We start from the raw sequence: 25,340 nt of genomic DNA, 5'->3' as shown, positions 1-25,340 counted from the left end.
TCTGTGGATTTAATCATTTTAGTCAGTGATGAAGATCAGTAGAATATTTCCCTCTAGGTGGATAATGCTGGAAAGAAAAAACACTTTATTAAAAATGACCCCATGTCACAATTCAGTACAACCATTTATGGTTCAATTAATCCACTGAGGGAAATTATTGTGTAAATACCTCTTGCGAAACAGAACCAATGAAGCAATGTGTATTCATCCGTCTTCACAAGACTTTAAAGACCTGGATCATGTCTTCTCTAAATCTTTCCTTAAATATAAAGTTCATAGGACCAATTTTTCCCATTCCCCGATGTAATTACATGCCTTTTTCATTTATTCTTTTTCTGCTTGAGGATATGAGGACACCATTAATAATGCTAATAATGAATCAATATTAATGAGACATCATTAATAAGGATTATAATTAATTAATGAATAATGAATAGGGCAGCATTAACAATATTATTAATAGTGATACTCAATAATTAATATTCTCTAGCCATATTAATCAGGATTATTTTATAATATCAATATGTAGCAATGATAGGAGGAAAATTAATACTGATAATAATTAATTATTAACAAGAGCAGTGTTTCTTATCATAATTATTAATAGTGTTAATTATTAATTTGTAACAAGGGCAGAATTATGATAATGAATTAATAATAATGAGGGCATCATTAATAATTTTAATTGTCAATTATTCCCAACAACTAGGGCTGCTTTGATTGTGGCGATTAATTATTAATAAGGGCAGAGGTGATCATGATAATACATCTTTCATTAATGATAACGAAGACAGCATTTTCTGCCTGTGATAAGATGGAGTTCTTTCTCTCCAGAGGTCATCTCAAGTTCCCACATTTCGTCCTGAAGATAGGAACAGGGGTCAGTCATTTGGCCCCTCAAACTGGTGCCAACATTCACTGAAATCATGTCTGATCTGCGACCTAACTCCATGGGCTGGATTCTCCGCTGGTGTGATGCTCCATTTGGCCGGCAGCCCGGGAGTTTCCCGACGGCATGGGGCTGCCCCACAATGGGAAACCCCATTGGTTGGCCGGCGTAAAGGAACATCCCGTTGGCGGGGTGAAATAGAAATGTGGTGCAACGAGGCGGAGAATCCAGCCCCATATCCTTGGGGTAACAATGTATCAACCCCAGATTTAAAATGGACAATTGGTCAATTGCCATTTGCAGAAGAGAGTTCCAACCTCTGCCACCCTTTGTGTTCAGTTTCACTTCCGAGAGGTCTGGCAAGGACCAGAAATGGCAACAGCTCATCTGGACCTGTGAACTCTGCAAAGTCTTCCTCACCAACATCTGTTTGTGCCAGAATTTGGAAAATTGTTGCATAGACTGGTCACGCAATGGTCATACTCACCAAGTCATTCCTTACAGCCAATGCCCCAGACATCATCATCCCTGGATATGTCCTGTCCCATCAGCAGGATAAACCTCACTGAGGTGGCGACACAGTGGGATACAGTTGAAAGGGGCCTCAGCATTCATTTACAAGCACAGGAAGACTTATGGAACCCAGTCAAACATGTGCAAGGAAACATGTCGATTACTGCCATCCTCCCTTGTTCAGCTGAAGAATCGCTACTCCTCCATGTCGAATACCACTTGGAAGAAGCACTGAAGGGAACAAGGCAATAGAATGAACTCTGAGTGGAAACTTCAATGTTCATGACTAATGGTGGTTCAGTATCATCACCACTGATGAGTTGGCTAAGACTTGGAGGACTTATGTATCAGACTGTGTCTGGTGAGAGTAACAACACAATTGAAAAATCTACTTGAGTTCATCCTCACTAATTCACCTGCGGCAGATGGGTCTGTCCATAATGGTAGGTAAGAGTGACCACCCCACAGTCCTTGTGGAAACAAAATTCTCTTTTCACGCTGTAAGTACCTTTTGTTTGATTGTGTGCCACTACCATTGCGTTAAATAGTATAGTTCAGAGCACAGCTAGCAGCTCAAAACTGGGCATCCAAGAGGTGCTGTTGAGCCATCATTAGCAGCAGAATTGTCTTCCACCATAATCTGTAACCTCATGGGCCCTACGTAACCCTCAGTCTATCATCACCATTAAACCAAGGGACCAAATCTGGCTCAATGAGGAATTTAAAGAGCATGCCAGAATCAGCAAAAGGCATATCGAAAAGTTAGATGCCAATCTGATGAGGCTACAAAATGCGACTCTTGCATGCCAAACAATGGAAGCAGCAGTGTATGGATAGAGCTCTAGAACCCTTCCCCATCCAATCATGAATAGGTCTGGACAATTAGTCAACTAAATAGTGGAGGAGGCTGCACAGACATGCTCCTTCTTCAATGATGGTGGAGCCTAGCATGTCAGTGCAAAAGGCAACCAGCTTAAGCCTGAAGTACTGAGTGGATGATCTGTCTCAAACTACCCCTAAGCATCACAAAACCAAGAAATAGGAGCAAGGAAGATCATACGCCCCATCGAGCTTTCTCCGCCATTCAATACGATCACGGTTGATCATGGGCTTCAACCTTATTTTGCTGCCTGTTCCCATATCCCTTAATTTTCTAAGAGATCAGGGGGCTGGATTTTCCGACGGTGGGATCCTCCTTTTCGGCAGCAGCACACACAAGCCTGAAGATTTCCCGACGGCATGGGGATCGCAACATCTCGCGGGATCGCATTGAATCTCGCAAGACGTTGCGAGCCAGGTAAATCCCGGGGTCTCCCAATTGTCATCGGCCACACTGCACCGCTGCGAGCTGCTTTTACGGCACAATGTGGCCATTGGATCATGTCTGTTGTTTGCCTTCCTAATCACTTGCTGCAACTCCAAGCTAGGTTTCTATGTCCTTTGTACAAGCACACCCAAGTCTCTTTGTATATTAACGTTCACAAGTTTCTCACCTTTAAAAGAAATCTGCTTTTTCATTGTTATGAATGACTTCCCCACATTCTCCTCCATCAGCCATCTTGTTACCCATTCACTTAACCTGTCTACATCTCTTTACAGCCTGTGTCTTCCCCACAGCTGACCTTTCCACCTAGTTTAGCATCATCAACAAACTTTGATACATTACTTTCTGTTTTTTTTCATCTAAGTCATTGATATAGGTTGTAAATAGCTGAGGCCTCAAGCTATGTGACACATATTATTCAATACCTACCACCTTGAAAAAGCCCCATTGGGAATGTTTTAGAAACCAACAAAGGGCCATCAAAATGTTGATAAAGAGGGAATACAGAATATGACAGTAAGCTAGCCAGAAATATAAAAACAGATTTAAGATCTTTTGTAAGTACATAAAGAGGAAGAGATTAACGAAAGTTAACAATGGCCCCTTAGAGGCAGAGGTAGGAGAAATTATCTCAGGGAATGAGGCGATGAAAGAAGCACCAAACAAATATGTTATGCCTGTCTTCACAATAGACAACATTTGTTTCATCCCAGAAATAGACAGTGGCTTAGGTGCTAAAAAGAATGAGAGAAATAAGGAACTTAATATTAGCAGACAACTCTGCTTTCTGTCCAATAACTACTCCTCTATCCATGCTAAAACATTATCCCCAAATTCCATAAGCCCTTATTTTGCTATTTACCTTTTGCATGGCACCTTATCAAAAGCCTATGGGAAATCCAAGTATACAACACCGACTGGTTCCTCTTTATTTACTTTACTAGGCCCATTCTCCAAAAACTCTAATAAATTTGTCAAACAGGATTTCCTTTCGGTAAAGCCATGTTACTTGTTATAATCATCCTTTGCTTTTGTAAGTGCATCAAGACTTCTTTACTAAAAGATTCTAGTGTTTTCCCAACAACTGAAGTTAGGATAACAGGCCTGTAGTTCACTGTTTTTTGTAACATTGTAAGCTTCTTTTTTTAATCTAATACTATCGTTAACTTCCCGAGTGAGCCATGAATGGTTTGAAGGGCTGCACAGTAGCATAGTGGTTAGCACAGTTGCTTCACAGCTCCAGGGTCCCAGGTTCGATTCCCGACAGGGTCACTATCTGTGTGGAGTCTGCATGTTCTCCCCGTGTCTGCATGGGTTTCCTCCGGGTGCTCCGGTTTCCTCCGACAGTCTAAAGATGTGCAGGTTAGGTGGATTGGCCATGATAAATTGCCTTTTGTGTCCAAAACATGTTGTGTGGGGGTTAATGGGTTACGGGGTGAGGGTAGATACGTGGGATTCAGTAGGGTGCTTTTTGTAAGGGCCGGTGCAGACTCATTGGGCCGAATGGCCTCCTTCCGCACTGTAAATTTTATGATTCTCATTGAGTTTTTCTTTCATTGGAATATTTTTGTTGAAGATTTTGAATAGTTTATTTAAATGTTTCCTGCTGTTTATTTACCTCCATAACTTGTAATCTATTTACTCCATTAATATTAACCAGATATTCCCTCAAATGTATGTAATTGGTTTTACGTTAAACAATTTTGTTTGCAATTGGAGTATGTTACTTTTAAACTTAACATGGAATTGAATGTTATTATGATCACTATTTCCCAGTGGACCTTTTACTATGACATTACTAATTAACTGCTTCATTGCACAATACTAAGAAAAGATAGCTTTGTCCCTAGTTGGTTCCACAATGTATTGCTCCAAGAAACCATCACAAAAATCACTCATCAATGCCAGTATTCAGCAGTTGAATTCACTATAATTAAGGAATAGCTGAGGGCACTGGATACAGCACAGGCTATAAGCTCAGAAAATTATCCAGTTGTAATATGAAAAGTTTGTTCCCCAGAATGTTCCCCGCCCCCAACCATCTGTACCAGTACGGCTACAAGATTGACATCTATATGGAAAATTGTCCAGGTATGCCCTGTCCACAAAAAGCAGGAGAGATTTAAAGTCAAGTGAGAGTCACTGCATTAAATAGCATCAGAAATGACTGAGTGTTGCATCAATGAGGCTGAGTAAAAGTCAAGTCAATAGAAATTAGAAGGAAAGTTCTTCTCAGGTTGGAGTCATAACTAGCAAAAGGAAGAAGGTTGTAGTTAATGGGGGTCAATCAGCTGCAAAACACCACTGCAAAAATTCCTCAGGGTAGTGTCCTAGGTCCAACATTATAGATTATAAAATTTACAGTGCAGAAGGAGGCCATTTGGCCCATCGAGTCTGCACCGCCTCCACCCTATCCCCGTAACCCATCTTCAGCGGTTTCATCAATAACCTTCCCTCCAATATGGGGTCGGAAGTGCAATATTGACTGCTGACTGCACAATGTTCAGTACCATCCTCAAATATGGAAGCAGCTGCTGTTCTGACGTCAGGAGTTTGAGGAACTGGATGTGGTGTCACAAGTTGTTCAATCGCCTCAACCAAGTGTTCATGGTCAGTGAAGGGCAGCATGTATAAATTACATATCCTGTTGCTCAAATCACCACACCCTGTCACTCACTGACTAACATTTTCAATTAATCAGGACTCCAGTCTAACTTTCATTGTGGTAATTTGGACACTCTGAATTTTCCCTGTTTACCCGAACAGGCGCCAGAATGTGGCGACTAGGGGCTTTTCACAGTAACTTCATTGCAGTGTTAATGTCAGCCTACTCGTGACAATAAAGATTATTATTATGACTTTATTATGTACCCAAGAGTACCCAATTCATATTTTCCAATTAAGGGGCAATTTAGCGTGGCCAATCCACCTACCCTGCATATCTTTGGGTTGCGGGGGTGAAACCCACGCAGACACGGGGAGAGTGTGCAAACTCCACACGGACAGTGACCCAGAGCCGGGATCGAACCTGGGACCTTGGTGTCGTGAAGCAGCAACGCTAACCACTGCGCCGCCGTGCTGGGTCAATCTAATTTTCAGAAGAACATAGGAACACAAGAAATGGGAGCAGGAATAGACTATTCAGCCCATCGAGTTGGCTCCACCCATTGAATATGCATCTGGCTGATCTCGGGCATCAACTCCATTTTCCTGCTGGTTCCCCGGTATTCCTGTGCAGTAGGAGCAGATCACCGTGCCCCTTGACACTCACTTGAACCGGGTTTCCTGTCCCCAGGTGGTGTGTTTTGCGGCAGCGCAGGCGCCCTACCATGGGCCAGCGACAGGATATTCTGATCCCACCGCTGCCGATGGGGTTTCCTGTTTGCGCCCTCCGCCAATGGATATCCCCCAGCCCGCGGGAGGTGGCCGGCAGGGGGCGGGGGATGGGGGGCAGTGCCAGAAGATCCCACCAGCAGGATTGCACTCCACTGTGTGGAGAATTGCGAAGCTCCACCAGAGAGGTTCAGAGAGGAGAAGTGCTGTTTCAGCATGACAAAGGTCTGCTCTATCAGATTTAGTGTGGCTTTATGAACTCTCATTCGTTCGTGCAATACACCATCTGTGTGTACGTGCTTAGATTGCCCACGAGCGTCTTCAGCCTTGTGGATAGTGCCCATCATCCAGTAGCCACCCTCTGGGTTGTTGTGGCAGCTGGTGTGCAGCTGGTACAGCGGACTGCCAAAGGATAACAGTATCATGACCCCTGCCAGGCTACCAGATATTGACCCTGATAAGCTGTTCCAGCGGAGATCCATCATGAGCTCGACTGGCCGAACGGCCTCCTTCTGTGCTGTGATCCTTCTCTGATTCTATTACACATTCCACTTTGGAAGGCTGCATTTAAATCCGTCCAATGGAATAGAGGCCAATTATGAGAGTGCCTCAGGCCCCAGCATTCAGACACGGGGATTATTCTCCTGTGGATTCATGCCCTCTGTGACCACCTTGCCAAAGCAGGAGAGAACAATTTCAGGTTCTAAATTAGCACATGAGGCGTTGCTGTGGATACAAATGTAATTGGATTTTCAGAGGGGTTTCTATGTCAGAAGATAAAAGCTTGCAAAATTAATGGAAAATTAGCCAACTGAATTGAAAGGTGGCTTGGGAATAGAAAGCAGGAAGAGATAATAAATGGAAAAGTTTCTGTTTGGGAACAGTAACTGATGGTTTCTGCAGAAGTCCGTTCTGGGTCATTTAGATTTTCGAGCAACGGAGGGAACACATTTGTATTCATTTAAAAATGTTTTTTTTTAATCAAAGGCAAAAGATATCAGTGAAAAGTAATCGGACATTATTTGGCACCAACAATAAAGATCAAAGCAAGTCTCAGCTTGATAGAAAGTGCAGACTTTGGGGATCAAGCAGGCGTTATAGGGGGTAGACAGGAAAGTATAGCTGAATGTAGAAGCCGCTCGAGGGGCCGAGTGGCCTACTCCTCCTCCTAATACATATGCATGTGTGTTTGTGTGACGGCTCTGGGGATCAGATCTCTGTCGGGAGCCAGAGATGGACCTCAACAGCAATAATTATTTTTAAAAGGACAGTGGAATAAGTTGAAAAAGTGAAAAGAAATATAGGGAAAGACCCGCTGATACAGAGGAAGGACTGGATGGTTACTACTGAGATCGGGTAACTCAAAATGGGAAATTTCCTGACCCGACAGATTTGCATCATTATAAAGGGCTCCCTCATTTTTTTTAAATTTAGAGTACCCAATTCATTTTTCCAATTAAGGGGCAATTTAGCGTGGCCAATCCACCTACCCCTGCGCATCTTTGGGTTGTGGGGCAAAGCTCACGCAGACATGGGGAGAATGTGCAAACTCCACATGGACAGTGACCTAGGGCCAGGTTCGAACCTGGGACCTCGGCGTCGTGAGGCAGCAGTGCTAACCACTGCAACACTGTGCTGCCCTAAGAGCTCCCTCATATGCAATTCTCTTTCTGGACAGGCGGGGATGCGATCGGGTTGGATCCCTGACCCCGGATGCAGATCGGGGGCAACAATGACAAGGTTGTCAGGGCAGCTGGTTAAATGGTCTGTCTTAGTTCTCTGGGAATTTGTCCAAGTTGTTTTAGAAGCTGTTAGGCCCTGTAGTCCTCACCCCCTTACCCTGTCCCCCTCCCCATATCCTCCATTTACCCCTATGCCGATGCATATCCCCATGCCAATCATGTTCCCGTGCCACCACAGTAACCATTCACTCAGTGTCCACTATGGGCAGACCTCAGGAGCCATGTGAAAATGAAAAAAAAACTAAAAATCATCTAGAATTCATACACCCTTCAAATGGAAAGAAAAAGTCTCAGTCATGATACCCATTGGTTGGTGAGCAATTTTCTCATTTATCTTTCAAAGCTGAGGTAGTTTTATGTATTTAGGTTTTATTAGTAATAAGGTTTAGTAACAGTAGAAAAGTTTATTAGTTTGGCTGGTGAGTATATCCTATTTATCTTAACTCAGGATTTTCAATTGGCATAAGTAGCACATATATTACAATTAAAAGAATATGAGCTTAATCAGGACTAGTCATTATAATTAAAATTTAATCAGTAAAACAACGACTTAGTTCAATGCTATTGTCGCCATCTAAGATGGCCACCTGCAACGGACCATGGGAATTATGGCCGACCCAGGACTCAGACAGATACGCAGCCCATGTGTATCAAAAACACAGGTAACCAGACCTGATCAAAACCCCCGCTCATTTGCATTTTAATGGCCCATTTTCCCAGGACAATAGAACTCCAATCAAGGAACCGGTAGAGCCACAGACTGCTCGGTGCCATTCCCCTTACTCAGAAAGCACAACTGCCAAGTTCAATGACCGCTAAGGACCCGCCCAACCACCAAGGCACCCGCCCCTTTATTGGCCAAAATCGAAGGCAGCGATCAGAGCCCTGTCGAACTATTGGGTCCAAGGTTAAGGACCGCCCCAAAGAGCGCAAAATCCCAGAGGGATAAAAGAGAGCACAACCATGTGTTCTGTCTCTTTTGTATCCCACCTGTGCCAGCCCAATTGTAGCAGGAATAGCCAGCTAAGTTCAAGACCAACGATCGGTACCTGACGGATGAGCCGAGCAAGAGACAGAGCCATTTTCTTCGAACCAGTCAAGTGAAATCTAGATAAAGGCCTTATCCATTTGCACAGTGCCAGTCGCCCTGAAGTTAAATATAGGTTATTGTAACTGATAGGTGTACTTTAACTCGTAGTAGATATTGTGTTTGCATGTTGAGATAACTCTTGTGTAAACCATCTTTTGAACGAACTAACTGGTTGTGTGGTCATTTGATCAATATAAGGGAAGGCTTGTGCTTCACTAAGATAAATAGAAATACCCACAGTATTGGGGACGCTGTTCGGACCGAAACAGAGCAACACTATAAACATGGCAGGGCAAGTGATGTGTGACAGCAGCAGAATATGGGGACTAGGGACACCAGTGTGATTTAAGGTAAGCACATCTGCAGTAAGTGTCAGTGGCTGGAGGAGCCCCAGTTCAGAGTGATTGAGCTGGAGGCTGAGCTGTAAGCACTGCAACATCTCAGGGAGGGGGGAAATTACATGGACAATTTATTCCAGGAGGTGGTCACACCTCTTCAGATAGAGTCTTCTGATTTAGTCCATGGCCAGGGATAGGTGGGTGTGACTGTGTGAAGCAGATATGGGGAGCCAAGGGTGGAGTGGAGGTGCCTCAGCCCTTACAACTGTCCAACAGGTTTGTTGTTCCGACGGCGTGTGTGGATAAAAATGGGGGCTGCACAGTGGATGAGCGAACTGACCAAGGTGCCGCGGCACAGGAAGCCATTCGAGTGAGGGTAGTTGATAGGAATGTAGTGGTGGTTGGAGAAAGTATGATCAGGGGGATTGCGTAACCAACGGAATAGTCAAGAGACAGCCAGCAGATGTGGGGCATTTGGATATTCAGAAGGTTTCCGATCACGTCCCACACAAGAGATTAGTAAACAAAATTAAGACACATGGGATTGGAAGTTATACATTGGTATGGATTGAGGATTGGTTAATGGACAGAAAGCAGAGAGTTGGTTAAATGGGTCATTCTCTGGTTGTCAGGCTGTGACTAGTAGGGTACCACAGGATTCAGTACCTCGACCCCAGCTATTCACCATCAACATCAATGATTGGACATTGGGGACAAAATGTAATATTTTCAAGTTTACGGATGACACTAAATTAAGTGGGAAAGTGAGTAGTGAGGATGACATAAAAAGGCTTCAAAGGGATTTAGACTGGCTAAGTAAGTGGGCTAAAACATGGCTGATGAAAACCAACATGGAATAGGGGTCATTTTTCAATCAAGATAATAGTCCTGTTATATAAGTCCTCCAGTCCCTCTCCCGGATGTTATTTCACAAAGAATTACATTACATAATGTCCGGCACAGAAAAAAGAGGTAATTTAGCCCAATTGGTCCATGCGGGTTTTTATACTCCAGATATTCCTTCTTCCACCCTGCTGTATTTAACTCTAACAGTATTTCTTTCCATTTTTGTTTCCGTCATTTGCGTAAGGGTAGGGTTGTACAGTGGCAATGTTGCTGGAGGCATGAATTCACAACTCACCAGAGCAGCTAGGCTCCAACCCAAGCATCGCCTTCAAACCTGCTGACAAAAGGTTGTGATTTTGTCTGCTGTATTAAACTCTATCTCACAGAGGCTGGATGTCAACACTTTGACACCGCGTCCTACCTCCTTTGGGGTCATGACCCCAGCACTGAACATCAAGCCGTTGCAACCAGGACTGTCACTGACCTCATCTTCTCTGGAGATCTTTCCACCACAGTTTCCAACTACATAATCCCACAATTTCACATAGCCCATTTCTACATCATTCCCAAAACCATGAACAAGACTGTCCTGGTCGACCATTGGTTCCGTCTGTTCTTGCCCCAAGGAACTTTGTTCTTGTTTTAATTCAAAATTTCCTCATTTTGCCCAGTCTTTTCCTACTTACATCCCTGACCCTTCCACTGTCCTGCATTACTTTAATAGTGTACAGTCTCCTTTCCCCAATGGGTGTCCAATCCGTCTACACCTCCATCCCCCACCAGGATGTTTGAGTGCTATGCACTGTATTTTCTGTGATCAGAGAATAACAGAATTGTTATAACACAGAAAGAGGCAATTTGGCTCATCAGTTCTTCATCAGCGCTCCAAACAAGCATCATGGCTTAGTGCCACCATGGCTTAGTGCCACCATGGCTTCGTGCCAACACCGTGCCTTTGTCTCTTAGCCCTTCATATTGTTTCTATTCAGGAAATTATCTAACACCAGGCTACTACCCATATTATGACTGGATGAGAAGTGCACAATGACTTATCTTCAGGCAGCTTTTGGTCTTTGGGTTTTTCTGTTTTTCTCTCTTCCCCTCCCTTGTCTTGTTCTTTCATTTCGTGTTTGCTAGATTTCTCCACTGGGTGAATCTGATCAGCCCTTCAATAAGCCCTTCCCTCACCTCAATCATTTTCAGCCCAAGGTCATTGTGCTTTTCTTAACCAACCAGGCATAGTTTGTGGCTGTTCCTAACCTTAGATATTTACATAACGCCCTTTGTATTTATCACTGTATCTCAACGTTTTTAGATCCTGTGCTTTCTTTCCTGATCTACATCATCTCCTTCTTACACAACCAGATTCTCACAACCTACAAAGTCTTAGCTTTTTGCTACAATAAGCATCAAAATTTGACTCAAACTCCCCAAATCCCTCTATCTTGGCATCTTTCTCTGCTGTACTTCTAAGTTTTCCCATATTACTATCGGATTGGGTTGGGTTTATTGTCACTTGTACCGAGGTGCAGTGAAAAGTATTGTTCTGCATGCAGCTCAAACAGATCATTCCGCACATGAAAAGAAAATACATAATAGGGCAAACATAAAATACACAATGTAAATACATAGACACCAGCATTGGGTGAAGTATACAGGAGAGCAATACTGTTCAGTAAAGAAGATGTTTGAAGAGATCATATCAGTCCATCAGTCCATAAGAGGGTCATTTAGGAGTCTGGTAACAGCGGAGAAGAAGCTGTTTGTGAATCTGTTAGTGCGTGTTCTCAGACTTCTGTATCTCCTGCCCGACGGAAGAAGTTGGAAGATTGAGTAAGCCAGGTGGGAGGGGTCTTTGATTATGCTGCCCGCTTTCCCCAGGCTGCGGGACGTGTAAACAGATTCAATGGATGGGAGGCGGGTTTGTGTGATTGACTGGGCTGTGTTCACAACTCTGAAATGAAAATTGCTTATTGTCACAAGTTGGCTTCAAATGAAGTTACTGTGAAAAGCCCCTAGTCGCCACATTCCGGCGCCTGTTCGGGGAGGCTGGTATGGAAATTGAACCGTGCTGCTGACCAGCCTTGGTCTGTTTTCAAAGCCAGCGATTTAGCCCTGTGCTAAACCAGCCCCTCACTCTCTGAAGTTTCTTGCGGTCTTGGGCTGAGCAGTTGCCATACCAGGCTCTGATGCAGCCAGATAGGATGCTTTCTATGGTGCACCTGTAAAAGTCGGTAAGAGTCAATGTGGACATGCCGAATTTCCTTACTTTCCTGAAGAAGTATAGGTGCTGTTGTGCTTTCTCGGTAGTAGCATTGACGTGGGTGGACCAGGACAGATTTTTCGAGATGTGTACCCCAAGGAATTTGAAACTGCTAACCATCTGCACCTTGGCCCCGTTGATGCTGACAGGGGTGTGAACAGTACATTGCTTTCTGAAGTCAATGCCCAGCTCTTTAGTTTTGCTGACATTGAGGAAGAGATTGTTGTTGCTCCACCACTCCACTGGGTTCTCTATCTCCCTCCTCTATTCTGACTCATCGTTGTTCAAGATCCGATCCACTCTGACTGTGTCGTCAGCAAACCTGTAGATGGAGTTGGCACCAAATTTTGCCACGCCAAATTTTTGTCAATGTGTGTATAGAGTATAGTAGGGGTCTAAGCAAGCAGAGTTATTAACCTAATAACCTAACATATCTCTGAGCCGTCCCTTCTCTTTCTTGACATCTCTGGGGATACGCACTCAACCAATATTCACTGCAAGGCCATGGACTCCCAAAGTGACCTTAACTACCTTACCATCCCGTCTCTTGTAAGGTCTCTACTCCAGTCCCCATTCCTCCAGTTGATCCATCTCATAAGACAAGACATAAATAAGTTGGTTGCATGGGTGGGCAGGTGGCAAATGAAGTTCAATGTAGAAAGGTACAAAGTGATTCATTTTGGTAAGAAAAACATGGAGAAACAATATAAAATAACAGGCAAAATGTTAAAGGGGCTACTGGAGCAGAATGACCTGGGTGCATATGTGCTTAAGTCATGAAAAGTGGCAGGACAGGTTAAGAGAGCAGTTAAAAAGTGTACGGTATCCTTAGCTTTATTGATAGAGGCATAGAATACAAAAAGAAAGGTTATGTTGAACTTGTATAAAACACTGGTTTGGCCACAGCTGCAGTATTGCATTCAATTCTGGGTGCCGTGTTTCAGGAAGGATGTGAAGACATTGGAGAGAGTGCAAAAAAGGTTCACGAGAATGGTTAGAGGGATAAGGAACTTCAGTCATGGATTGGGACTGTTTTCTTTGGAGAAAAGAAGGCTGAGAGGAGATTTGACATGAGTGTTCTGGACAGAGCAGATAGGGAGAAACTGTTCCTGCTCGTGAAAGGATCGAGAACAACAGGAAAACAGATTGACAGTAATTTGTAAAAGAAGCAAACGCGACATGATAAAAAACTTTCTCTCATAGCGGGTGGTTAAGGTCTGCAATGTACTGCCCGAGAGTGCGTTAGAGGCAAGTTCAAGGCATTCAATAGGGAATTCAACTGTTACTTGGAAAGGAATAATATGCAGGATGAAAGGGAGAAGGCAGTAGAATGGCAAAGCAAAGTATTTATTTGGAGAGGTGGTGAAGACACAATGGGCCGAATGGCATTCTTCTGAGATCTAAAATTGTGATTCTACGATGCAGCTTTCCACATTAGTGCTTCCGACATGTCTTCCTTCTTCCGCAACTGGGGATCCCACCGACCATGTTTGACCATGTCCACCACCGTTTCCAATCTATTTCATGCTCTTTTGCTTTTGTTCCTTCCCCCTCCTTTCCAGAACCATCATCGGGTCCCCTTGTCCTTAACTTCCACCCTACCAGCCTCTGTCTTCAACAGATCATCATCTGCCGTTTTCACCCGCTCCATCCTGATTCCAACATCAAAGACATCTTCCCCTGACTTCCCCTCTCAGCATTCCGAAGGGACTGTTCTCTCCATGACACCTTTGTTCACTCATCAGTCACCCTTAGAATTCCCTCTTTTCCTTACAGCACCTTTCCAGGCAGGTCAGGCGATGCAACAACACTGTCATGATATGCAGACATGCAGATAATGATATACAGACAGGCAGCTAATAAACACAGAGAACAGGACATGACCAATGAGCAGGCAGGAGACTCAGGGGTGGTATCTGACTATTAAAGGCACGAGGCACTCACACTCGCCTCTTTCCACTAATGAACATCTGAGTGAGTCAGGGTGTATGTACAGTATCACACCTCCAACACGTGGCTAAGAGTTCAGTCTCTGGTTCAGTCAAACAGAGTAACCACACTTAGGTTAGCAGAGAGTTGAACTCATAGAGAACTGTGCTACCTGTGCTACTGGTTCAATAAATCAGACTGAACTAACTTCAAGGTCTGGAGTATCTGGAGTTAAAGCTGCATCCTGTTGCTGCATGTGTTATCCCAGAGTACATAACACGACATGCTACCAGGAGACTGCTTAATCTTGGTGGTTTACCTCAGTCCGTTCCGTGACGACCAGCGAATGTATCTCGGTACCATGGAGAAGATTCAGGCTCCTCACCAGTTCAGGACCTCCGGCAATCTCAGTGCCAACTGGCGGACATTCAAGAAAAAGTTTCTGCTGTACTCGAGGCTTCACATCTCATGGGTGCGTCTGATGCAAGGAAGATCGCACTTCTCCTCTCAACAGCGAGTGATCAAGCCATCAAACGCTGCAACTCTTTTCACTTCACCGAAGGCCAGGACAAGACAAAGTTTCGGATCATCCTGGACAATTTTGACAGTCACTGTGAAGTGGACACCAATGAAATCTTTGAGCTCTCCATATTCAAACAGTCTCTACAAGGTAAAGATGAATCTTTCAACTCCTTCTTAACTAACCTCTGCCTGCTAGCGCTGTCCTGCAACTTTGGTGATGTTGCTGACTCCATGATCAGAGACCAAATTGTATTCGGAGTTCACTCTGATCCTCTGAGAGAGCAGCTACTGAAAATCAAGCATATGACCCTGCCAGTCGCGATTGAAACATGCACAGTGCATGAGCACGCCAAAAATCGCTATGCCCAGTACAAATCAGCTGAAAATGGGAAACTTGCCTCCCACGAAGCAGAGAGTGTGCAGGCCATCTCCCGGATGCAGCACATCAGCATTGATGAAAGCGGCCATTTCACGCTCTTTTCCCAGGGCCCCACGCATGCGCGATGCGAACGGGATAACGAAGCGGCCGACACCCGCACTGCACATGTGCGACGACGCGCGGAGCGTCAGGACGCAAGAGGCAAGCCATGTTTAAACTGCGGGAAGCCTGGACACTATGCAGTCTTGTGCAGGTCTGCACCACCAGGCAGGGGCCAGTGCTCCCAATTCCAACGACAGCGCGCTCAGAGTGTGCAACAACGATTACGGGATTCCGATCCTGGCAGCACAACGGATCAAGATGGAAACTCCCTGGATTCTGCCTACTGTGTGGGCATCATCACCAAATGTGAATATGCCACATCCAACTCATCACAAATTCAATCCATCCTCGCTGTGGATTCTGCGGATGAATGGCGGGTGGTGATGCAGATCAACCACTGCTCCATCCAGTTTAAGCTGGGCACAGGTGCTCCTGCCAACCTCCTCTCACAGGCAGATTTCAAACCATCAAGAAGCCCCCCAAGGTCCTTCCAGCAGCCTGCAGGCTCCTGGACTACAACGGAAATGCCATCACGGCACTGGGATCCTGCCATCCACTCATCTCCAACCGGAGCACCCATGCACGGTTACGTTTTGAAATTGTCAAGCCAGACAGGGCATCCCTACTTGGCACGCATGCCTGCAAGCAGCTGAACCTCGTGCAGCGGGTTTACACAACAACATCCTCCAATGTGGATCTTCAGGCCGGCATTGACGACATCCTCGCTCAGTATCCGGATGTGTTCGACGGGATGGGCATGCTGCCATATCGATACAAGATTCTGCTACGAACTGATGCCAAGCCAGTGGTCCACGCACCATGCCAGGTCCCGGCTCCGCTGAGGGAGCACCTGAAGGCACAGCTCAAGGATCTTCAGCAACAGGGCATCATTTCCAAGGAAGCCGAACTGACTGACTGGGTCAGCTCGATGTTATGTGTTAGAAAGCCTTCGGGAGACCTGCACATCTGCATTGATCCCAAGGATCTCAGTAAGATTATAATGCGTGAACACTACCCCATCCCGAGGCGGGAGGCACTCACCAGTGTGATGGCACATGCACGTTTTTTCACCAAGTTAAATGCGTCACATGGATTTTGTCAAATCCAGCTGGATGAGTCCAGCAGAAGGCTCTGCACCTTCAACACAACGTTTGGCAGGTACAGTTATAATCGCATGCCGTTTGGCATTGTCTCGGCATCGCAGATCTTTCATCGCATCATGGAGCAGATGATGGAGGGCTTTGAGGGGGTTTGTGTGTACATGGACGACATTATCATATTGTCCACGACCCCTGAAGAGCATGTTTTCCGTCTCCAGCAGGTATTCAGTCGGGTTCATGCCAATGGCCTGAAGCTGAACAGGTCCAAACGTTGCTTTGGCATGTCGACACTCAAGTTCCTAGGTGACCAGATCTCTCAGCAGGGCGTGCACCCGGACACAGACAAGGTCAAGGCCATCTAAGCCATGAAGGTCCTTGAAGACAAGAAGGCGGTGTTGCACTTCCTGGGCATGGTCAATTTCCTGGGCAAGTTCATCCCAAACCTGGCCTCACACACCACGGCCCTACGAAACCTGGTGAAAAAGCCCACTGCCTTTGAGTGGAAGGCAGCACATTAGGCAGAGTGATTGAAGCTGAAAGCCAAGCTCAGTACTGCACCTGTCTTGGCATTTTTTGACCCAGACAGGGAGACGAAGATCTCGACAGATGCGAGCCAGGATGGCATTGGTGCGGTGCTGCTTCAACGCGATGACACTTCATCCTGGGCATCAGCAACCTACGCATCGAGGGCCATGACACCCACCGAAACAAGGTATGCTCAAATAGAGAAGGAATGCCTGGGTCTTCTCACTGGCATTCTCAAGTTTCACGACTATGTCTACGGCCTGCCGGTATTCACTGTCCAGACGGATCATAGGCCTTTGGTCCACATTATCCGCAAGGACCTGAACGACATGATGCCTTGGTTGCAGCACATCCTCCTCAAACTCAGAAAGTACAACTTTGACTTAGTGTACACGCCTGGCAAGGAGTTCATCATTGCTGATACATTGCCCCGCTCCATCACATTGCCTAGTGAACCGCTGAAAATCATCCGGCAGATTGAATCACAGGTGCAGCTGTGTGCTAGCACCCTCCCGGGGTCTGATGAGAAGATGGTTTGTATCCGCGAGGAGACAGCCAAAGACCCCCTCTTGCAGCTTGTCATGCACCACCTCGCCAACGGCTGGCAGAAAGGGCAGTGCCCTCAATTTTACAATGTATAGGACGATCTGACGGTGATTGATGGTATCCTCCTCAAGCTGGACCAGATTGTCATTCCACTCAGTCTCCAGAGCTTGGTGCTCCGCCAAATCCATGAGGGACACCTGGGCGTTGAGAAGTGCAGACGCAGAGCCAGGCAGGCTGTCTACTGGCCCAGTATTAGCCAGGACATCTCGAACATGGTCCTCAACTGTGCGACCTGTCAATGCTTCCAGCCAGCACAGAGCAAGGAGACACTCCAGCAGCATGAAATCGAGACCTCCCTGTGGTCCAAGGTTGGCATCGACCTCTATCGTGCAAATGGTCATGACAACGTGTTGATTATTGACTATTTCGCCAATTACCCTGAAGTCATGTAGCTCTCAGACCTCACATCTCGGACCATCATCCATGCCTAAGGAGACTCACTGTCATGAGTGACAATGGCCGGTGCTTCAACAGAAACAAGTGGTCTATGTTTGCCAAGTCATACCATTTCAAACATGTCACTTCCAGCTCACACAATCTGCAGTCCAATGGGAAGGTTGAAAAAGGGGTGCACATTGTGAAACAGCACATGTGCAAGGCCGCCGATTGTGCTTCTGACATCTACCTCGCGCTGCTTGCGTACAGGGCGACCCCACTGTCCACTGGCATGTTGCCGGCTCAAGTCCTGATGAACAGGGACCTGCGGACAACACTTCCAGCCATACATATTCCCATCCCGGATCACCTCCCGCTGCTGCAGAAGGTACAGCAGCTCCGGAACCAGCAAAAGCAGGGCTAAGATGCTCATGCCACCGATTTGCCCGTGTTTTCCCCGGCAGACACTGCCAGGATCAAGATACTGGATGGTGGCTGGTCTGCTCGATCTGTCGTTGTTCGACGGGCTGTGGCCCACTCGTATGTTGTACGTCTGGCTGATGGTTCTGTTGTGTGACGAAACAGACGGGCATTGCGCCGTTGCCTGCCTGCAACCTCTTTCTTCTCCGTTTCCGTCCGTTGTTTTGCCACCTCCTGATACCTCAAACTACGAGGCTACCAGTCAGGCTTCCATCCCGCCTGTCAAGGCGCTGTCGTCCCCACCACCACCTCTCCGGCGGTCGACAAGGATCAGACGCAAGCCCCAGAGACTGGACTTATGAACATTTGTTTTCTTTGCTATGTTCTGTTTTCTCACATTAGACAGCTGTCTTCACATGTAAATACATTCACATATGCCACCGCTTGTAAATATGTTAATATATGCCACCACATATAAGTACGTTCCCATATGCCAACAAAACATTTAAAAAAGGGAGATGTCATAATATGCGGACATGCAGATAATGATATACAGACAGGCAGCGAATGAACACAGAAAACAGGACATGACCAATGAGCAGGCAGGACACTCAGGGGTGGCATCTCACTATAAAAGGCACGAAGCACGAGGCACTCACACTCTGTCTCTTTCCACCGATGAACATCTACTGAGTGAGTCATGGTGTATTTACAGTATCACACCTCTAGCACGTGGCTAAGAGCCACACTTAGGTTAGCAGAGATTCAAACTCAGAGAGAACGTGCTAACTGTGCTACTGGTTCAATAAAGCAGATTGAACTAACTTCAAGGTCTGGAGTATCTTTTGGTTAAAGCTCCATCCAGTTGCAGCCTGTGTTATCCCAGAGTACACAACACGACAAACACCTGCCTTTTTAATCGTTCCTTTCTCACCATCCAAGGCCACAAACATTCCTTCCATGTGAAGCAGCGATTTGCTTGTGCTGCTTTCAATTTAGTAAACTTTATTCTCTGATGTGGTCTCCTCTACATTGGGAGGCCAAACACAGTCTGGGTGACCACTTGGTGGAACACCTCTGTTAGTCCGTAAGCTTGACGCTGAGCTTCCTGTCGCCTGTCATTTTTAACTCTCCACTTTCCTCCCACTCTGTCCATGGTCTGCTCTCCTGGTCCAGTGAGGCTCAATAGAAGCTAGAGGAACAACAGCTCATCCTTTGGCTCAGCAATCTCCAGACTTCTGGCTGAATACTGAGACCAACAACTTTAGATCATAACCTCTCTATTCATCTTGTTTTGTGTTGCTTTGGTTTGCTTTTTTCTGGTTTCGCTCTTTATTCCTTCAGTTTGTATTCATTTGGCTGCGATCCAGCCATTCACACCTTATCTGGACCTTTCTATTGTTTCCTTCCTTTATCCATTACCGCTCCCTTTTGTGATTTAATCGCTCCTGCCACTCGCAAACATCACCCACCCACGTCCCCTTTCACTTGCTCAAAATCTATTACATTTCTGTCCTTGCTCAATTCTGATGGAAGGTCCATGACCAGAAACTTTAACTGTTTCTGCCTTCAAGAACGCTTGCTGAGTATTTCCAGCTTTTTCTGTTTTTATTATTACTTAAGGACATAAGAACTGGGAGCAGGAGTGGGCCAATCAGCTCTTCAAGCACACTCCGCAATTCAATCAGATCAGGGTTGATCTTCTACCTCAGCATCATTTTCCTGCACTATCCCCATATCCCTTAATATTTTTAATATGTAGAAATCTCCCGATCCCAGTTTTGAACATACTCAGTGACTGAGCCTCCACAGGCCTCTGGAACAGAGAATTCCAAAGATTCACCACTCACTGAGTGACGAAGTTCCTCCTCACCTCAGTCCAAAATGGCCTGGCCCTTACTCTGAGACGGTAACTCCCCTGGTTGTAAATCCCCCCTCCCCAGTCAAGGGAGACACCCTTCCTGCATCTACCCTGTCGAACACTGTAAGAATTTTTAAAGTTTGAATGAGATCACCATTCATTCCTCTAAACTTAAGAGAATAAAGACACAGTGGTAGGAATTCTCCGGCCGTTGAGATTCTCTGTACCCGCCGGCAGCCCCCTCTCCCGCGGGTTTCCCGGCAGTGTGGGTAGCTTCGGTGGGAAATCCCATTGACAAGCGGCAGGATTAGAGAATCCCGCCGCCAGCGAACGGCACACTGGCCAGAAACACGCAGATGGGGGACCGGAGAATCCAGCCTCACAGTTTTTCTAATCTTTTCACATAGGACAATCCCTCCATCCCACAAATTAATTTAGTAACCCTTCATTGTGCTCCCTCTATGGCAAAAATATCTTTACTTAAGTAAGGAGACCAAATTTGCACACAATACCCCAGATGTGGTCTCACCAAGGCGCTACATAATAATAATGATCTTTATTGTCACAAGTAGGCTTACATTAACACTGCAATGAAATTACTGTGAAAAGCCCCGAGTCGCCACATTCCAGCGCCTGTTCGGGTACACAGAGTGGCTGGTTTAGCACAGGGCTAAATTGCTGGCTTTGAAAGCAGACCAAGGCTGGTCAGCAGCGCGGGTCCAATTCCCGTATCAGCCTCCCCGAACAGGCGCCGGAATGTGGCGACTATGGGCTTTTCACAGTAATTTCATTTGAAGCCTACTTGTGACAATAAGCGATTTTCACAGAGGAAGAATTCAGAATGCCCAAATTACCTGACAGCACATCATTCGGGACTGGTGGGTGGAAACCAGAGCATCCGGAGGAAACCCGCACAGTCACAGGAAGAATTTGCAGACTCTGCAGTGACCCAAGCCGGAAATCGAACCTGGGACCCTGGTGCTGTGAAGCAACAGTGTTAACCATTGTGCTACCGTGTCGCTATACAATTGCAGTAAGACAACTTTCCTCAATACTCAAGTCCTCTTGCAATTAAAGGTGGGGTGGAATTGTGAGGCGGGTGCAAGGAGGCTTCAAGGTAATAGCGGCAAGTTGCATGAGTTGGCCTTCATTGCAAGAGGATTTGAGTTCAGAAGTCGGGATGTCTTGTTGCAGCTGTACAGGGCCTTTGTGAGACCACACCTGGAGCCTTGCGTGCAGTTTTAGTCTCCCTAAGAAAGGATGTACTTAGCATAGAGGGAGTGCAGCAGTGGTTCACTAGGCTGATACTGGGGTTGGCGGTACTATCCTATGAGGAGAGATTAGTTTGTTTAGGCCTGCATTCACCCGAGCTTGGAAGGAGATCTGATTGAAACATATAACATTATAACAGTGCTGGACAGACTAGAAACGGAGAGGATGTATTCCCTGGTCTCTCGATATGGGGTAGACCATTTAGTACTGTGATGGGGAAATGTTCCTGCACTCAAAGATTAGTAAACCTATGGAGTTCCTTACCACAGAAGCCTGTGGAGGCCAAGTCACTGAATGTAGTCAAGAAAGAGATAGATAATATTTAGTCTTTAATGGCATCAAGTCTCATGGGGAACAAGCAGAAATAAGGCATTGGCACAGAGGATCAGCCATGATCATATTGAATGGATCGAAGGGCTGAATGGCTTGATCCTACTCCTAGTTTCTATGTTTCTAAATGAAACCCATCTCACTAATTTCATTCAGGGAAGGAAATCTGCTGTCCTTTCAATACTGACCTCTGAAATGGCCTCGCAAACAAGTCAGTCATATCCGTGTTTGACCCATCAACGTCTCAAGGACAATGAGTGATGGGCAATAAATGTTATCTTGCCAATGATGCCCACATCCCATGACTGAGTTAAATATAAACTTATCTAGCTTCCCTGTGAGCACCTTTGCTACTGGCCTCAGCTAATGTCTTCCACAACTTCCTAACTCACTGGTTAGAGACAATGCTCCGAAATTTCCTGTTAAATTTAATCAAGACTTTCATATTTGTGCCTTTTAGTTATACTCTCCCTCAGAAGTGGAAACATCCTCCGAACCTCTACCCACCTCATTCTACTTTATCATATTCTTAAGGGCAAACATTTTTGTATTTGATTTGAAATAGATGTAAGGTTTGATATATTTTCTTTTGTTACAGTAGAATAAATTATATTTTCCAACAGGCAGCAAAAACATTGAAAGGTGGATGAGTGAAACAACGGATATTAATCTTTTTCCAGTGAGTCTCTCTGTTTATTAATACAGTCTCACTTCAGTACTTGTCTTATGGGTGAGTATAAGAAGGTCATTTTTATATTCAGTATTCTTTTGTGGCGCATAATGAAAGTCATAGGATGTTATAGTTGTCCTTTTACATGTTAAAGATTTTCAAAGCCCCCCGTGGGCTTTTATACTTTCTGTTTCACTGATGGAAGCATTGTGTACACAATATGTATGTAATAGCTCTGCATGAATAAGTAAAAGCAAAAAGAAAAGGCATTGTACCTCTCATTCTTAGCTGTGGGAGAAAAATAAAGCATCCAGAGGAAACCCACCCAAACACGGAGAGGATGTACAAACTCCACACAGGCAATCACCCAAGACCGGAATTGAACCTGGGTTCTTGGCGCTGTGAGGCAGTTGTGTTTTTTTTTTAAATTTAGATTACCCAATTATTTTTTCCAATTAAGGGGCAATTTAGCGTGGCCAATCCACCCACACTGCACATTTTTGGGTTGTGGGGGCGAAACCCACGCAGACACGGGGAGAATGTGCAAACTCCACACAGACAGTGACCCAGAGCCGGGATCGAACCTGGGACCTCAGCGCCATGAGGCGGTTGTGCTAACCACTTGGCCACCGTGCTGCCCGGTGAGGCAGTTGTGTAAACCACTGCATCACCGCGCCGGCTCTAGGGGCTGTTTAGCACAGGGCTAATTCGCTGGCTTTGAAAGCAGACCAAGGCAGGCCAGCAGCACGGTTCAATTCCTGTCCCAGCCTCCCCGAACAGGTGCCGGAATGTGGCGACTAGGGGCTCTTCACAGTAACTTCATTTGAAGCCTACTTGTGACAATAAGCGATTTTCATTTTCATTTCATTTCTAGGATGGCAGATTTCCTTCCGTAAAGGAAATAGTGAACTAGATGGGTTTTTTTTACAAAAATCGACAATGGTTTCATGATCATCATTCAATTCCAGATTTTATCTGCCGTGGTGGGATTCAAAACCAGGCATCTAAAGCATTACCCTGGGTCTCCAGGCCAATGGTCCAGTGACAATACCACCATGCCACCACCTCCCCCATTCAGTGCTTTGTGATGTCTGGTGATGCTAATTCCCCAAAACCAAAGTTGACTAAAATAATCGAAAGCTGAAAACATATTTCTTTTTCCCTTTTTATTTCCAAAGGTTGGAAGATCCTGGGCAGAATAAAGATAATATAGTATTACACCATCTATCATGCCTGGAGACCCACACTGTTGTAAGTGACTGCGATTGATTTTATGCCCATAATTTGTATTATGTAACTTTCCCCTGCTCATTGCTCTTTGCTGCAGAAAGAATCAATTTGTATTATGCAAGTATATACCACTCACTGCGTTTTGCTGGAAAACGAATCAATTTGTTTTATGTAACTATCCACCACTAACTGCATATCCTCCAGTAATAGTTCTGCTTAGCCCGGAAACTGTTGTGATTTCAGTCAGTTGCTCAGAGAGTCTTCCGCTCTGCTTCTAACCCATTGGCTGACACATTGGGTGTCACAAATCAATCCTTAAGTCTGTCCTTTCTCGCTTTCTATAAGATTCCGTTGAAGGAATTTCAATTTCCCCCCACCCAGGGTTCAAGCACCCAACAACATCACCAGCTCACTGGGGGCAGGTGTGACAGCAAATTCATAACTGGCACCCAATGCAGATGTGTCTGCCATCCAATATGGGGCCTTACAACACCAGGTTAAAGTCCAACAGGTTTGTTTCGCATCACTAGCTTTCGGAGCACTGCTCCTGCCACAGGTGAATGAGGAAGGGGAATGAGAATTTCAGAAGGAGCGTTCACCTGAGGAAGGAGCAGTGCTCCAAAAGCTCGTGATTCAAAACAAACCTATCGGACTTTAACCTGGTGTTGTAAGACTTCCTATTGTGCTCGCCCCAGTCCAACGCCGGCATCTCCACATCCAATATCGGAGAAGAGGTTGGAGAAAGAATCTGTGACCTTTATCACCCCACATCATACATTAGAACATAGAACATAGAACATAGAACAGTACAGCACAGAACAGGCCCTTCGGCCCTCGATGTTGTGCCGAGCAATGATCACCCTGCTCATACCCACGTATCCACCCTATACCCGTAACCCAACAACCCCCCCCTTAACCTTACTTTTTAGGACACTACGGGCAATTTAGCATAGCCAATCCACCTAACCCGCACATCTTTGGACTGTGGGAGGAAACCGGAGCACCCGGAGGAAACCCACGCACACACGGGGAGGACGTGCAGACTCCACACAGACAGTGACCCAGCCGTTGTGGGGAAGATTTGAATGAAATCTGCCTGATTCGCCGTTCTTTCGTCACTGCTCATGCTTCAGCGAGATTGCTTTCTCTCAGAACAGAATGTTCAGGGCAGAAAAGCAGAGCTGCTGCATGATAAATTGTAGGCCTGAATGGCGAACTATCAGCAATTTATCACTACTCTGGGCTTTTTTTTCGTGGGGTTGTTGGGGCTAACACCTTGAAAAGGCAATGAAGAAAGGCTTCTGATTAGGCGCTTGACAGCCTTCTGAAGTTAACACTGCGATCAACAACTTCAGACCATGAACTCTCTCCTCCATCATGGCCCTTTTTCGAATCCAATTTATTTGTCCCATTGCCTTCCTCCTACTCCCCTCCCCCACCGGGCCATCTGTCATTTGTTCTTAAGTTTTGTTTTCACAGAATACTGACACTTCTTCCCTTTTAAAATATTTTACTTTCTTACATTTATGCTTTTAACAGCACCTTCTTTAGCCTTGGCAGGGGTCTGGGATCCTAAGAAAAAGTTCAGCAGGGATAGTGACACACCCGAAATTAGAAGAGACATCAAGTGAATCAGAACCTTCCAGACCAGTTATGTCACAAAGCAGGTTGCCAAGATTGG

The sequence above is a fragment of the Scyliorhinus canicula genome, chromosome 3 (assembly GCF_902713615.1).
Source record: "Scyliorhinus canicula chromosome 3, sScyCan1.1, whole genome shotgun sequence".
NCBI classification, from domain to species: domain Eukaryota; kingdom Metazoa; phylum Chordata; class Chondrichthyes; order Carcharhiniformes; family Scyliorhinidae; genus Scyliorhinus; species Scyliorhinus canicula.
This window is presented reverse-complemented; position numbering follows the sequence as displayed.